We start from the raw sequence: 16,744 nt of genomic DNA on the forward strand, positions 1-16,744 counted from the left end.
AGTATAGTGGTTTACTTTTGCAATATTCTCATTATTTCAACTTCCACTCTCTTCCACATCTTTATATACTGCACTGTACTGCACGCTGTTCACCTTCCATTTAATTTTCTGTCAGTGATAGCCTTATTCCTTTGCCAATATTTTGGTATGCAATGTACATGAGGACAACAAAGGAACCTGGGCTGCTTTTAATTTGAATAGCAAGAATGAAACATCTGGAGTGAAAATCTAGTGGATATTCTGTGGAAATCTAACTTACACAAGATAGGAATATTCCTTTCTTTCACTGAAATGGAACAACATAGTGGGAGGAAAAGACATGGCAAGGCATGGGGGTGGATCTGTGTGAGTTCTCACTTTAAAAGAACAAAATCTGCCGTTTATGCATCCACTTGAAGTGTTAATTTGTTCATGCGTTTATTACATAAATAAAATTTAAACTTAATTTCATCCTTGATTTCATTAAGCAGCACAACTGCTTTGATTAGTCATAATTCAAAATGAACTTTATAAATCTATTCGTAATGCAGGAGAGATTTTGTTCACATTAAGGATACTCAGTTTAAATGCACTTTATGATTGTCACACTATTTATGATTATATTACTCAAACTGTTGTGTACAGGCATTCATCATTTGCAGGGTGAGAAACAATCACATTTATATGTTACTGTTCTTCCAAGGACCTTAGAGTGGCACCCATGAGATTATTTTATTCTTTCCTAATTATAACCCTGAGTGCTACTACACACACACACACACACACACACACACACACACAAGCAATCAATAACAATTGTAATATTGCCTCAGGGAACAATGTGAATGAGCCTGCATATACTTTGCCTTCTTTTTTTGCACCACAAAAGTCTAAATTCAAGGAACTGTGGTTTGTTTGAATTATGACTAATGATAACAAGCCAGGATCAAAAGCATGTTTTCACATCTTGACTTGTTCCAAAACTGATAGTGAATACAAACCACAATTTACTGGGCTTGGAGGTCACATGGAAGAGCAGTTAACTTAAAAGCGAACTCCTTCCACATAGTGGGAAATGATAGCTTTCCACAAAATCTGAACATATACACAGTGGTACCTTGGTTCTCAAACTTGGTTCAGTTCTGGAAGTCTGTTCCAAAACCAAAGCGTTCCAAAACCAAGGTGCGCTTTCCCATAGAAAGTAATGAAGAATGGATTAACCGGTTCCAGACATTTAAAAACAACCCATAAAACAGCAATTTAACGTGAATTTTACTATTTAACAAGACCATTGATCCATAAAATGAAAGCAATAAACAATGTACTGCAGTCACACAATCAATCAATCAGTAGCTGAACTGGGTTCCACACAGTCACAAAAACAAAACAAAAAAGAGCCACAGAAACAAAAACTCAAAATAAATAGCAAAAACAGGCAGACCTTAGCGTAACATTCAAAACAGAAGTTCAGCTTCTGAAAAAAGTTTGCAAACCAGAACACTTACTTCCGGGTTTTCAGTGTTTGGGTTCCAAGTTGTCTGAGTACCAAGACATTTGAGAACCAAGGTACCACTGTATATAATCTCAGTACATTACCATTCAGTACAGCCATGTAATTTTTCTTATTAATTCCCCAGTATTGAACAAATTGATTAAGCATTTTAAATTTATTTAAAGTGCTTTTTCTACTGTCCCTAAAACAAATAATTTTCATTAATTTCAAACAGCTAATGACAGACTTTATTTCCCCACAATTTATTTAGAGTTGCTGTATGCTGCTACACTGAATTATCAGGCGCTTTTCTGCTATCAACAGACGGAATGTCAACTCATTTTCTTCAATGCTGTCCGGTTTTTGTAAATATCCCAGAATTATCCATCTAACTGACTTGCTCAGGTTCTGAAATGCAGAGAATTTAAAAGAAGCCCCGTTTAGGAAACAAGATGGTAAGAGAAACATCTGTGTAGGTATTAGGGCTGCAGTTGAATTGAAGAAAATGTGGCAACCAACTAATATGGATATTCTTTTGGAATTCACTGGATCACCACTGGACATCTATGATGCTGAGTCCTATAGGGCCCTTTGCTGGTGTAAACAGGTGCACTGATGTAAAACTAAGAAGAAACTATAGAATTTCTGAGCTGGTAACTTGGCTAGTGAATGAGCGCAAGCCAGTTAAAGCTAGGTGCACTTAAGGATCATTGAAATAAATGGGGTGTGAGTGCTTAATGGTGCATAAGTCAACCATTCTCACCCAGGCATATATAATATTTTCTGGATGGAGTTCAATGACTCCAAGGTCCTTTCCCGTAAAATATATTTCACCTATCATCTCTATAATTGACATCAACTGCACCTCCTGCCATTTCTCAGTAGAGCCACCCTAAGAGGTTTTTCCTCTTGAAGAGATTTGCCAACAATTTTCGTTCACCGCAAGGCTTCTAGGTAAAATGACCTAGTTCTGTGGGGAAATTACAAGGTGTGTTTGAAAGTATATAATGAATGTACTTGGAATCCTTCATCACCTTCCCAGCTTGGTTTTAAAAATGCTATACTACCTTGTTTTTGGTTTTGCATGTCTGGAAAATAAAGTTCAGACTCAGTGACTCTTTCCCTTCCCAACTTCTCACTGCCTTTTATTTGAACTAATTGCCTACAGTACCTTATAATATTACAAAGATCAACAAGAAGTAGGACAGGAGATCAAAGAAGATACTGATAACTGGAGTACAGTGGTACCTCGGGTTACAGACGCTTCAGGTTACAGACGCTTCAGGTTACAGACACCGCTAACCCAGAAATAGTACCTCAGGTTAAGAACTTTGCTTCAGGATGAGAACAGAAATTGTGCGGCGGCGGGAGGCCCCATTAGCTAAAGTGGTGCCTCAGGTTAAGAACAGTTTCAGGTTAAGAACGGACCTCCAGAACGAATTAAGTTCTTAACCTGAGGTACCACTGTATAGTAAACCAGTAAGCATCCAGATAGTCTACTGGATGTGCTTAGTGGTAAAAAAAGGACGAAGCAGAAGTTTTTTCCCCTGACAAAATGTGCATTAGAAGTTTGGTTTAAACATTCTAAAAAAATTTAAAAATCTTCCACATAGGTTGTCCTTGTAGATGGAGATGGAGAAAGGAAGTAATGTCTGACAATCTCACTTGTAGTATGCTCCCGGGTATTGGTCTGTGGTAGCATGGTACAGTGGTACCTCGGGTTACAGACGCTTCAGGTTACAGACGCTTCAGGTTACAGACTCCGCTAACCCAGAAATAGTGCTTCAGGTTAAGAACTTTGCTTCAGGATAAGAACAGAAATCGCGCCCCAGCAGCGCGGCGGCAGCAGGAGGCCCCATTAGCTAAAGTGGTGCTTCAGGTTAAGAACAGTTTCAGGTTAAGAACGGACCTCTGGAATGGATTAAGTACTTAACCTGAGGTACCACTGTAGTCCAAGGGACGCGGGTGGCGCTGTGGGTAAAACCTCAGTGCCTAGGACTTGCCGATCATATGGTTGGCGGTTCGAATCCCCGCGGCGGGGTGAGCTCCTGTCGTTCGGTCCCAGCTCCTGCCCACCTAGCATTTCGAAAGCACTCTTAAGTGCAAGTAGATAAATAGGGACCGCTTTATAGCGGGAAGGTAAACGGTGTTTCTGTGTGCTGCACTGGTGCTGGCTCGCCAGCTGCAGCTTCATCAAGCTGGCCACGTGACCCGGAAGTGTCTTCGGACGGTGCTGGCTCACGGCCTCTAGAGCGAGATGAGCACGCAACCCTAGAGTCGGACACGACTGGCCCATACGGGCAGGGGTACCTTTACCTTTACCTTTTTACCACTGTAGTCCATTCTTTACCAGCAGGCTCAAACAAATCACTACCAACCAGTGGGGCCCATCACAGCATAGTCACACACACAGAGTCAGAAGTTACTTTGCACCCATGGTCACATCTGTAGAGATGCTTCAAGATTTTGGAGAGCTTGTAGGGGGTGATAGAAGAAGGAACTTAGAATTACAGTGTAGACCACGACTGGGGAGCCATTGTTTCTGAAGATGTTGTTGGATTCCCATGATCCCCCACCATTAGCCGTGTTTGCTGAGGCTGATGGGAGTCTGGCAACATCTGGAGGGCCGCAGGTTCCTTGGTCCCGGTGCAAATGCAGTGTCAAATCCAGGAATCGGGTACCTTTATCAGCTAAAGAGGGGACATGGCCTGGGGAGAGTCCCAAGGGTCAGATAGGACTGAATCCAAGCCCTGGGCCTGCGGTTCCTCACCCCGAGGCTAACTCATGCAGGAAGATGCTCTGTTCTCTTTCACATGTTCCATAGTAAGAAGCTGGTCCCTTTGGTTCTTGGGGAACCTATGCTAGAAATTCCAGACAAGGAAAACATGCAATATAAATGTTTTCTAGTATAATGCTTTTAAACCTTTATAGAGTTACACACTTCTTTTAAACACATTCTTACACACACACACACACACACACACACACAGCCACTGAATATCACCAGCTGGCTCCCATACACATCATGTTGCTTGTTCCCGGTCCATCTGTCTCTTACACCACTCATGCCACTTCTGTCTTTCCTCCTACAGTGGTACCTCGGGTTACAGACGCTTCAGGTTACAGACTCCGCTAACCCAGAAATAGTACCTCGGGTTAAGAACTTTGCTTCAGCGTGAGAACAGAAATCGTGCGGTGGCAGCACAGTGGCAGCAGGAGGCCCCATTAGCTAAAGTGGTGCTTCAGGTTAAGAACAGTCTCAGGTTAAGAACGGACCTCCAGAATGAATTAAGTTCTTAACCCGAGGTACCACTGTATATATTTCCTTTTACTGTATCTCCTTCTGAGACCACTATGTGCACAGCAGACAGGAACTTAGAAGGACTCCACTCTCTCTCTCCTGCTCCCTGCTTTCAGCAACCTTCTGGAGGTTGTGGTAGTAGCACAGTGAGGTCTCTTTCATGAAAGTCTGGGGCAATGCATGGGCTACAAAGAGGGCATGTATCTCTTGCTGTTCCTGCCATAGCTAAGGACCAGGCCTGATGTCAGGTGGGCATGGCTTGGCCAAAACCTGGTTGGCCAAATGAAGAGTCCTGGCAGGCCTTAATCAGGACCATGGGCTGGAGGTTCCACACCCTTGGTTTACAGGGATGTGCTGATCTTTTTCCTAGAGTGACCACCACCACCATGAACATGATTCTGAAAATTAGTCCTAAGAGACACAGAGAGAAAGTGAGCGGCTGCAACTTCAATGGTTAAAGCTCAACCCTTGGTTTGGCAGTAGATCAGCCAGCTAAGAGCACAATCTACCTGAAAATTGTGCTGTTCTATTTTTCTTTCTTTTGAATTTTGAATTTTTTTATTTCTTTTGAATTATGGTGCTGGAGGAGACTCTTGAGAGTCCCATGGACTGCAAGAAGATCAAACCTCTCCATTCTGAAGGAAATCAGCCCTGAGTGCTCAAGGGAAGGACATATCCTGACGCTGAGACTCCAATACTTTGGCCACCTCATGAGAAGAGAAGACTCCCTGGAAAAGACCCTGATGTTGGGAAAGATGGAGGGTACGAGGAGAACAGAATGACAGAAGACGAGATGGTTGGACAGTGTTCTCGAAGCTACGAACATGAGTTTGACCAAACTGCGGGAGGCAGTGGAAGACAGGAGTGCCTGGTGTGCTCTGGTCCATGGAGTCACGAAGAGTCAGACACGACTAAATGACTAAACAACAACAACAACATTTTTCTTTCCTATTTTGCACTGGATATTGTGCTGTAAAGTTTTGTTAGTGAGGCGAAGTTTTAACTGGTAGGGCTGCAAGTTAAATATACACACTCCCTGTTTTTGAGTCTGTTTTGTTTCTGGTATACAGTAGGAGAGAGTGAAAAATAAAACATTAAAATGGCCTTTCTCTCTGGCTATGAGGGGAAATGTTTGTTTATTAAATTATAATTTGCTTTTCCTTTCAATAGTCGCAGTATTGATCCATTTTTGGTAATATGCACATTAATTTTTTGAATTGGTCAGAAGGTGCATGGTTAAGCCACTCAAAATACTCTGGTAACTTGTTGCTGTAAAATAGGATATTAAGGTATTTTTGTGTCATCTGCAGAAGATTCTCTTTTACTTCTGTCTCTCTGTAGTAACTTACTTGGGTTGCCAGGTCGCTTCTCTACTGACAGCTGTACCTGTTGTCCTGTTGTGAAACAGCACTTGTTTAAAGAAGAAAAACTGTATTTTGTCTGCTGAGAGCTACCAATTGCTGTGGAAAATAGTCTTTCCAACTCCATCTCTAGGTACAAGTGTCACTCATTATCTCATGCACCTTTGCTGAATTGAGAAAAAGTGGCTGCAATTCTGATTTGGGAAAAGTGGCTGCAATGTGAGTCCAACAAAACTGCTATTTTTCAAAGTGCGGATCAATCGCTTATACAACACTAAGGACAATTTCTCTCTTTTTCAGGGCAGAGATCATCTGGCTCAGAAGATAACCTGCTCTCTAATGTGTAATAAGGACTGTTTCCTGGACCATGTAAAATAGTTATTATTTTCTCCTCTGAAGACTTATGGCTTAGATTTTCTGGTTCTCTCTCAATAGGCAGTTGACCTAGTCTATCTGGGTTTCAGAAGAGCCGTTGATATGATATACTCTGCAGAACACCACATCATACAGAGTATTTCTGCCAGTGTTAAACTTTATAGGAAACCATTAAAGGAGAGGTGGGAACTGCAAGCCCAGGGACCAAATGCAGCTCTCTGGATTCCTCTATCAGGCCTTCGAGACTCTGTCCAGGCCACACCTATCCCCTCTCAAGGCCATGCCACTCACCCGCCCTGCTCCACACCCTCCTTGAGGGCTTTTGCCTGACTGGAATGTGTTTTGAACTGTGACACTTGCTTCCTGGGTTGCGGCACTGTGGCTGTGTTCACAAGACAGTTTATTCTGTTTTCCTGAGATTTCCCTAACTGTTGATTTCTGCATTTATACTTGATGTATACTGCATTTTGGGATGCGGGTGGCGCTGTGGGTTAAACCACAGAGCCTAGGACTTGCCAATCAGAAGGTCAGTGGTTTGAATCCCTGTGACGGGGTGAGCTCCCGTTGCTCGGTCCCTGCTCCTGCCAAGCTAGCAGTTCGAAAGCACGTCAAAGTGCAAGTAGATAAATAGGTACCGCTCCAGCGGGAAGGTAAATGGCATTTCCGTGCGCTGCTCTGGTTCGCCAGAAGCAGCTTAGTCATGCTGGTCACATGACCCAGAAGCTGTACGCTGGCTTCCTCGGCCAATAAAGCGAGATGAGCGCTGCAACCCCAGAGTCGGTCACGACTGGACCTAATGGTCAGGGGTCCCTTTACCCTTTATCTTTATACTGCATTTTACATGATGTAAAAGCCATTTCTGGAAATATAGCAGAACACAGGGCAAGTTCAGTGCTCATTTCTGTGTTATTTGCACTCTCCTCCTCTGGAAGTCTGTCTAAGGTAAAGGACCCCTGGACTGTTAAGTCCAGTCAAAGGTGACCATGGGGTTGTAGCTCTCATCTCACTTTCAGGCTGAGGGAGCCGGTGTTTGTCCACAGACAGTTTTCTGGGTCATGGGCCAGCTTGACGAAACCCCTACTGGCACACAGAGGACCAGGATGAGTGCTAGAGCACACGGAAACGCCATTTACCTTCCTGCCACAGCGGTACCTATTTATCTACTTACACTGGTGTGCTTTCGAACTGCTAGGTTGGCAGGAGCTGGGGCAGAGTAACAGGAGCTCACCCCATCACGGGGATTTGAACTGCTGACCTTCTGATCGGCAAGCCCAAGAGGCTCAGTGGTTTAGACCGCAGTGCCACTATAGCTCAACTGAAGAGCACATACCTTGTATGCAGAGGGTTTGAGGCAAAATCCCCAGGTAGGACTGAAAAAAAGTCCTTACTGGAAAACCTGGAGAGCAACTGCCTGTCAGCATAGGCAAAATTGAGCAGTGGCGTAGCGTGGGGGGTGCAGGGGGGGCCGGCCGCACCGGGCGCAACATCTGGGGGTTAGGGTTAGGGGGCGCAAATTACTTGCCTTGCCCCGGGTGCTGACAACCCACGCTACGCCGCTGAAATTGAGAATGGGCCAATGGTATGATTTAGTACACAGCAGCTTTCTGCCACTCATGCCCTCAACTTGCCTCAGTTTTCCCCCTTGCATAATCTTGTCTGCCAGTATAACATTGCTCTGTGCAGGCAAAAGGGGGTTCAAGAAGAGCTATCCTATCCAGCCCAGCAGAATTGACTTGAGGATAGGCTGACTCGGTTAAATTATTAGATCTTGTTATATAATGCCTCTCTGTAATTATAACTGCTACCCTGTTTGTGATTACAGAGGACTTACATTACAGCCTCTCCCTCCTGCTTCTAAATAATCCTCATCTTTCCATCTTTGGTGTTTTCAATTAAGATTTAATGCATTGAAGCTATATTTCCCCTTCCCTTCATGGTATTCATTAGAGGACCTTATATTTTCCAAACTCCACTCTGCTGAAAATAATTACATTAGATCAATATAGGGATGCCCAGTGGATTGTATTACACAGCTCATCGGAAAGTAGTGCAAATATATATATTTCCCCCCATAAGGTCTGCATTAACCAGCTCAGTGACCAGAAGTGGGTTGATGATCTAAGGCTTTTATTTTTAGTGCCTGAAACTTCCACTGAAGGCACCTTGAAGGGAAAGAGCTGTTGGGGGACTGTTCTGCAGCAGTTAAGTGGTCTTTCAATTTTGCTTCCTGAAAGAAGATGCAAGTTGGGTTATTGCTATCACAGTTTCTCCAGAGAACTTGGTTGCAACCAGGGTTGCTGCGCTGTAAGATCTTAGGTCCGTATAGTTAAAGCCATGGTTTTACCAGTAGTGATGTATGGAAGTGAGAGCTGGACCATAAAGAAGGCTGATCGCCGAAGAATTGATGCTTTTGAATTATGGTGCTGGAGGAGACTCCTGAGAGTCCCATGGACTGCAAGAAGATCAAATCTATCCATTCTGAAGGAAATCAGCCCTGAGTGCTCACTGGAAGTACAGATCCTGAAGCTGAGGCTCCAATACTTTGGCCATCTCATGTGAGAAGAGAAGACTCCCTGGAAAAGACCCTGATGTTGGGAAAGATGGAGGGCACAAGAAGAAGGGGATGACAGAGGACGAGATGGTTGGACAGTGTTCTCGAAGCTACGAACATGAGTTTGACCAAACTGCGGGAGGCAGTGGAAGACAGGAGTGCCTGGCGTGCTCAGGTCCATGGGGTCACGAAGAGTCAGACACGACTAAACGACTAAACAACAACAACAACAACAACAACAAGATCTCAGGCCTATATTCTCACAAGCAGGTATTAACTGAACATCCTACAGCAGCACTGATAATATCTGGTGAGTGTGTGAAGGCAATATGTCATGAGCAGGGAACCTATGACCCATAGGACATTCTTAGATTCCAACTCCCATCAGTCCTAGGCAGCAAGGGGCAATGGTCAAGGATGAGGGGAGTTGTAGTCCCAGAGCATCTGGAAGTACACAGTTGCCACATTTCTGCTTTCGCCCAGTTGTCTCCCTTCCTTAGGTCAGCTTTTCAGGTTTGAATGCTCAGAAAAACCTATCAAAGTTTTTCAACAGATTGATTGATCCAGTTCGGGCAAGCGAATGGATACTTTGCTGGTGCTTTCCTGATTATACATTGTACCCAACAGCACTGTTGTCCCAATGCCTCTTTCAGTCTTAAAGTTTAAGACCAAGGATGGAGAACCATTTGTGGCCCTCCTGATGTTCTCAGACTCCAGTTCCCATCAGCTCCAGCCATCATGGCCAAGGATTATGGGAGTTGAAGCTCAAGAGTATCGAATGTAAGAGACTTTGAGTTTGATAGGTCTGACTAGGTAGTGTGGTTAGATTTACACCATAAATTCAGCTCCTTTTCACTGTGTTTCATTGTCCAAGGGTTTAACCTCAAAGCCAGCAAAACACTGTTTGTATGCGGCAATAGTGACACCTGGCGGCTGTTTGCATTCACCACAATTGTTTTGCAATACACAACCTCTGTAATAGGATTGTACAAAAGACTTAACCAGATTACGGTTCTTGTACAGAGCACAGCACATTTTCATGTTCTTGTTGTTGTTTTAAAGAGAGCACACGCCTCTCTCAACAGCAAGATTACTCCCTCCTGTCTAGGGATGAGGATTTTTTTTTTTGATTCAGTTCATATTTAAAGACAAACCTACCTAATTCCTGATGAGTGGAGGATCCAATCCTGCTTGTGTCTGCTTCTGCAGAGCATTCTTTGTGGCAAACATGGTGTGGAAGCAGACCCCTGCAGCCAGCAGGATTTCACCCTCCACTCACCAGTAGGTTTAATCCTACTCAGTTTGACTGTGCGTGTGTGTTTTCCCTTGCTGGGAACAGGCACATCCAGCCAGTGCTCACAATGCATCATGGTTTTTGTTGTCAAAAGGTTGCATTAGTGCTTAGTCATCGTCCCCCCACCTCTTTGCTTAGCATCATACTTGGGGATTGTCATCCTCAGGCAACTGTCAAGGTCCCAGCATTCCTTGCCACCATCTCTGGACCCAACACTTCTGACCAGTAGTGTCTGAGGGGGCCCTGGACAAGAGGTGCTGAGTTGAAGGCATGGTTTCAAATACAAGCTGAGTTAAATGCATATCTGATGGATTTAATTCTGATATACCAAACTAAAGAGATTTCCCGTCTATTCAGAGGTCATTCTGGTATCTATAGTGAGAATTGCATCATGGACCTAATAGTCTGAAACTGAGCAAATGTGTTTAAAGCCTTAAATATATTGCAAAATAGGTGAAAAGCATATGCTTTGTGAATTTTCCCAACCACTGAAAGAATTGCGTGGCTACTCTTCTGGTGCAATTTACAGCTAGGGATGTGTGAATCTGTCAATTTCCAGTTTCTCTCAGATTCTCATTTTTCAGATCACTAAATTTCCACATCAGATGATGATGATTACTATTATAAAATCCTAACAAAAATACATCACCATTTTAATGAACATTTCTCTTACTAAACACTTTTTTTTGTATGCAACTTTGACTAATGCACACATATTGGGAAGTAATTTTCCCTATTGTAATACACTTGTGTATTCCCACTAATATAGGCATTTTTAATAGGGTTGTGCATTGGGACTGATCAAATTCTGGATCCTGAAATGAACCAGGGTGATTCAAGCCAACCTGGGTTTCCCCCAGAATGGATTGAGTCAGCCCTGGATTACTCTGGGTGCATCCAGTGCAATCCAGGGCTGTCAAAAGGATGGAACAGTTGGCAATGAAGTGGCCGAGAAGGAGGCATGAACAGGTTGCCAGCAAGCATCTTCTCCCCATATTCTCAACTGCATGTTTACTGTGGTTTGGGTTTTCTGCAAACTCCACTCTAACATTTACAATTTTGTACACATTGTTTCGTCAGTGAAGCAAAATTCAGAGATGGGTGAATTTAGAAAGACAGTCATCTTTCAGCTTGTCCACTGGTTCAGGAAGGGCAAATTAAGTAGTTCCTCATTAAAATGTAAACAAAGCCAAGTGTTTCCCTGCCCCTATTTATGACTAATAGCATCTAACCCTCCTAAATGGCGGAGTAGAGACTTAGAAACATGCCCCCTCACGCAAAGAGCTAGCTCTTGAAATATACTCGAAAGGAAACCATCCCTTTCACTAGCTATAGGAACTGAAAGACCACTAGTTGACTTTGTCTTATTTTCTGCTACGGAGATGAAGGCTCAAATGGGAAGGGGAGATGTCCGCTGTTGCCCTGAGCTCATCAAAACTCATTCCAGTTAGGAGGGCTCCAGAGACTCGCGCTGAAGCAATTAGAATTACAAGCTTTGATGAAACTAGTTCACCGCTGCATTCTTCATTAGTCATTTATGATAAATAGTTCTTAAGCTACTTCAAGCATCCCCGAGCTACCTATTTTTTCTCTTCTCGTGTTGGAAACGCCTCCCGAGATCCAGCCTATCTGCCACATTCCCAGTTTCCACAGCAGGGCTGGGGGACCTGTGACCTTCCAGATATTGTGGGACTGCAACTCCCATAGAGATGGGTGAATCTGTCAATTTTACTTTCATTTCCCCCATCTTAAACACATTTCATGTGTGTTCATACAAAGAATCCACAGTCTATGCAACAAATACACCAGTGTGCTTTTGAGCAGTGCTGCAAAGGCCTTTCCACACAATCTGGGCTAATCCAACCATTTCAGTTTCTCTTTTCTCCAATCTTAAATTGTGGAGAGAACTACATCTTCTGTACATATACCACATCAATTTGTACAGGGGTCTCTCTTACTTTGAGTGTTTATTTGTACTGTTTTTAAACCTATTTTCTTTTGTTTTTGTTGTATGATTGCAAATCGCCTTGGGACTTGCATGAAGGGAGATTAATGGATTAATAAAGCAACAAGAAGAAGAATAAATCTCACTCTTACATTTTTTTCTGGCTAGTTTAGAAGAGACAGCTTTTAGTCCATCTGAAACTAAGTCAAAATTGGGCATATTTGCACATCCTTTTCATCCAGCTGTTTTCCATGTTTTATTTGCACTGATTCAGGATTGCATTTCTGGAACAATCTTAGGAACATAGGAAGCTGCCTCCTACTGAGGGCTTATCCTTACTTATCTTTTGCCCTGCAGTTTTCAGGCATAGGTCAGTGCTAAAAAAATCTTTGCCTAAGCGTGGTTTTTGGTTTGTTTTTATCCTGGAGCTTTCCCCGTGAAAACCCACTCTTTATCATCCATTTGGAACAAACATCAATTCAGGTTTTCTGCGGATTGCTATTTGCTCTGATTAAGCTTTAAAGAACAGGTTTTCATGGGGAAAGCTCCATATGAAAAACAGGGCACCCTGACATGGAGCTTCAAAACACAGAGCATGCCTGGAAAGAGTGGAGGAATGGTACGGGTGTTATGATAAGGCTTCAGTGAGACCATTGGTCCATCAAGCTCAGTATTGCCCACACAATGTTCTCAGCAAGGAGTCTCTTCTGGTCCAACCTGGAGATGCCAGAGATTGAACCTGGGACCTTCTGAGTTATGGCTTTTCTCCATCCTGAATACCCTTTTTGGGGGTGTTCAAATGAAACACCTTTCATGCACTGAGAGAGAGACTGGGGTCTTGTTTGCCAGAACAAGAAATGTCATCCCAGAGCTGCAACCATATACATGTCTATCTGTTTCTTGTAATGTTTTCCTGAATGGATTCCTTACATTTCTCAATCTGCATAGTTTGGTGTGTGTTGTCAGAATTATTTTTTGCAACAAGAGCACGGAGTAAATTAAGCACAGAGGCTTTACTGATCCAAAGTATCTGTTTCTCATTGGTGAATCAAACACTCTCCAAACCCAGTTTTATGCTTGTCTATCTGTCTGTCTCTAAATAATATATTTGATGGCTGCTTAACCTTCTGTTAACCTGCTCTATTAAAATTCTTCAGACACACAGTAGCAATGCTCATAATCTCCAGTTCATTATCTTAATTAGATCTGTCCTATATTGTCCCACTGTTCATTCTCATTAGTTTTTAAAGGTGATCAGCCTCCAAAAAGGAATATGAGCAGAATTCAGTGGATTCTATTGTGGCTGTTTGGCTCTCATCTACGTTTGGATCTTTCAGGTGTAATAATGACAGCGCTACTGGTACATTTAATTAAAAGTTACTTTCAAATGACGCGAATGCCCATTTTGGAAAATGAAGACAAAATTAACTCGGGGATGTAAAAGGCCTGTAATGGAACTGAACTGAACTGGGCTCTGTATCAAAATATAAATGAGATATGAAAAATGTTGCAAAAACGAAGAACCCCAGATACACTTTTTAAGCAAAATTTCTGCCTGTGCCGAGAGCAGTTTGTTAAGGGCAAGTGACAGTTTGTGTCAAGAGGACGATGTATGATTATGTCATTCATTTCATTATGGCTCCATTAACCATTTCCCCTATGTATCATCACAACAGTCATCTGAGGTAGGGTAGGCTGAGAGAAAGTCACAGCTAAAGGCCAGTTACTGCTATCAATGGTTACCTGCCATGATGACTACATTCTATCTCAACTTTCAGAGGTGAAATCTGAGGTTATCGGTGTGCCCTCAGACAACAGCTCCTGTCCTCCCTAACCTCATGCAACACCGGCTGGGGCTGATCAGAATTCAACACCATTTGGAAGGCACCAAGATGGCTACCCTTGCTTTAGATTACAGAGAAATTGTGGACTTGTTTACAGGCAAGTCTTATAAGCCTTTTCTCCGATGCAAGCTCCTGCATGAAAAGATTAATGTGATTAGAAATTTAGAACACTTTTTTTTCTGGGAAAAGGCTTCCACTGGCTTTTTGTAGTCAGGCTATTATGTTTCTGCATCGACCAGATTGCCCACTGCCTGATAGTTAACCTTGAGTAGGTAATTAAATAAAATGAAAGAAAAAAGAAGACGAGTGCATCCTGTCTGCTACTGCATCAGGATGAGTCTCTTTTCTTCCCCCTCTGAATCTGGCAGTGGGGAGGGGCCGGGGGAGGGGGAGGGGAGTGTGTTTGATTTCCCTTTGTCAAGAGGCAATTGCAACATTCAGCGAGCAAAGACAAGTGTCACTTTAAACACAAAGTCCAGGCTTGTTCAATCCATAGCTGAGAAAAGGGTGAAGTTGTGCAGCTGGGTGGCGATGCTTCTTCTCAGCAGCTGTCAGTGAAAAAAGGACACAAGCTCTCTCTAGACGTCAAAAGCTTCATCTGAGGATATCATGCGTATCTTCAGATAATGGCAGACGTTTTCAATGCATCCCAAATGGTTCCATTGGGACTGGTTCTATTCAGATCTTTGTAGCTTTCCTGTGTTTTTATTCCTTGGAATCCAGTGGTTCCAGAGGCACCATTTCAGATTTAAGTAGGTGATAAACAGACACCTACATCTCTATTTGCTTGTGGGGGCAGAAGACCATGGATGTCATGGGGTTCTGAGGAAGAGTGGGCAGGGAAAGATGCAGACCACCATGAGCCCAGAAAGCTGCCTTATCCTATCAGACCCTTTGTCCAACTAGCCCAGTCTTGTCTACCCTGACTGGCAAATGGCTCTGTGAGATTTCAGGCACTGAGTCTTTCCCAACCTGAACTGGAGATACCGGAGATTGAACCTCTGAACTTCTGCATGCAAAGCAGATGCTCTACCACTGAGCCTTCGTCCCTATGTATGAAGTGATTGCTCAATGGAAGAGGACACAAAGTCATGGTCACATTGTGCCTCTTCTGCTTCTGAACACCTGGCACTGCTGCTGACTCAGCCTGACCTTTAACCAACCTTCTCTACTCTACCCCGTACTTCTTGACATTAGTCATCCTTGCAGAGCTTGGGAAGTTCAGTAATAATAATAATAATAATAATAATAATAATAATTTATTTTTATCCCGCCCATCTGGCTAGGTTTCCCCAGCCACTCTGGGTGGTTCCCAGCAGAACACAATAAAACATCAAACATTAAAAACTTCCCTAAACATTGCTGCCTTCAGATGTCTTCTAAAAGTCAGATAGTTGTTTATTTCCTTGACATCTGATGGGAGGGCGTTCCATGGGGTGGGGGCCACTACCGAGAAGGCCCTCTGCCTGGTTCCCTGTAACCTCACTTCTCGCAGTGAGGGAACTGCCAGAAGGCCCTCGGCGTTGGACCTCAGTGTCTGGGCTGAACGATGAAGGTGGAGACTCTCCTTCAGGTATACTGAGCCAAGGTCATTTAGGGCTTTAAAGGTCAGAACCAACACTTTGAATTGTGCTCAGAAACGTACTGGGAGCCAATGTAGGTCTTTCAGGACTGGTGTTATGTGGTCTCGGTGGCCACTTCCAGTCACCAGTCTAGCTGCCTCATTCTGGATTAATTGTAGTTTCCGGGTCACCTTCAAAGGTAGCCCCACATAGAGCTGGTTCTAAAGTTCAGGTTCAACATGTCCACGAAGGAACTCAAACCAGTTCACAAGCATCCCTTTAGAAAGTGAACTAGATAGAACTTTCATGGCTTTTTTTTGTTTTTTTAAACCTTTAAGCTCTTTGGGTCATAGAGTCATAGAACTGTAGAGTTGGAAGGGATCCTGCGGATCATCTAGTCCAACTGCTAGCATTGCAGGGATATGCAGCTGTCCCATACAGGGAACAAACTTGCAACCTTGGCATTCTTAGCACCACACTCTTAACCCGCTGAGCTACCCAGGCTGACAGTCTTAAGGCTTAAAGAGCATAATGGTTAGGTAAAATAAACTGGACAGTTCACATTCACACTGTGGGTTTCTTTTGCCTTAAAGGTAAAGGTAAAGGTACCCCTGCCCGTACGGGCCAGTCTTGACAGACTCTGGGGTTGTGCGCCCATCTCACTTAAGAGGCCAGGGGCCAGCGCTGTCCGGAGACACTTCCAGGTCGCGTGGCCAGCGTGACATCGCTGCTCTGGCGAGCCAGAGCCGCACACGGAAACGCCGTTTACCTTCCCGCTGGTAAGCGGTCCCTATTTATCTACTTGCACCCGGAGGTGCTTTCGAACTGCTAGGTTGGCAGGCGCTGGGACCGAGCAGCGGGAGCGCACCCCGCCGCAGGGATTCGAACCGCCAACCTTTCGATCGGCAAGTCCTAGGCGCTGAGGCTTTAACCCACAGCGCCACCTGCGTCTTTTGCCTTAAGTATGTTTTAATACCCCGAGACAGCAGCTTGTAACATTCTGAATGCTGATCAGAGTATTGCTGTTGTTTACTGCTGCC

This window comes from Podarcis cretensis (assembly GCF_951804945.1).
Source record: "Podarcis cretensis genome assembly, chromosome: 12".
NCBI classification, from domain to species: Eukaryota; Metazoa; Chordata; class Lepidosauria; order Squamata; family Lacertidae; genus Podarcis; species Podarcis cretensis.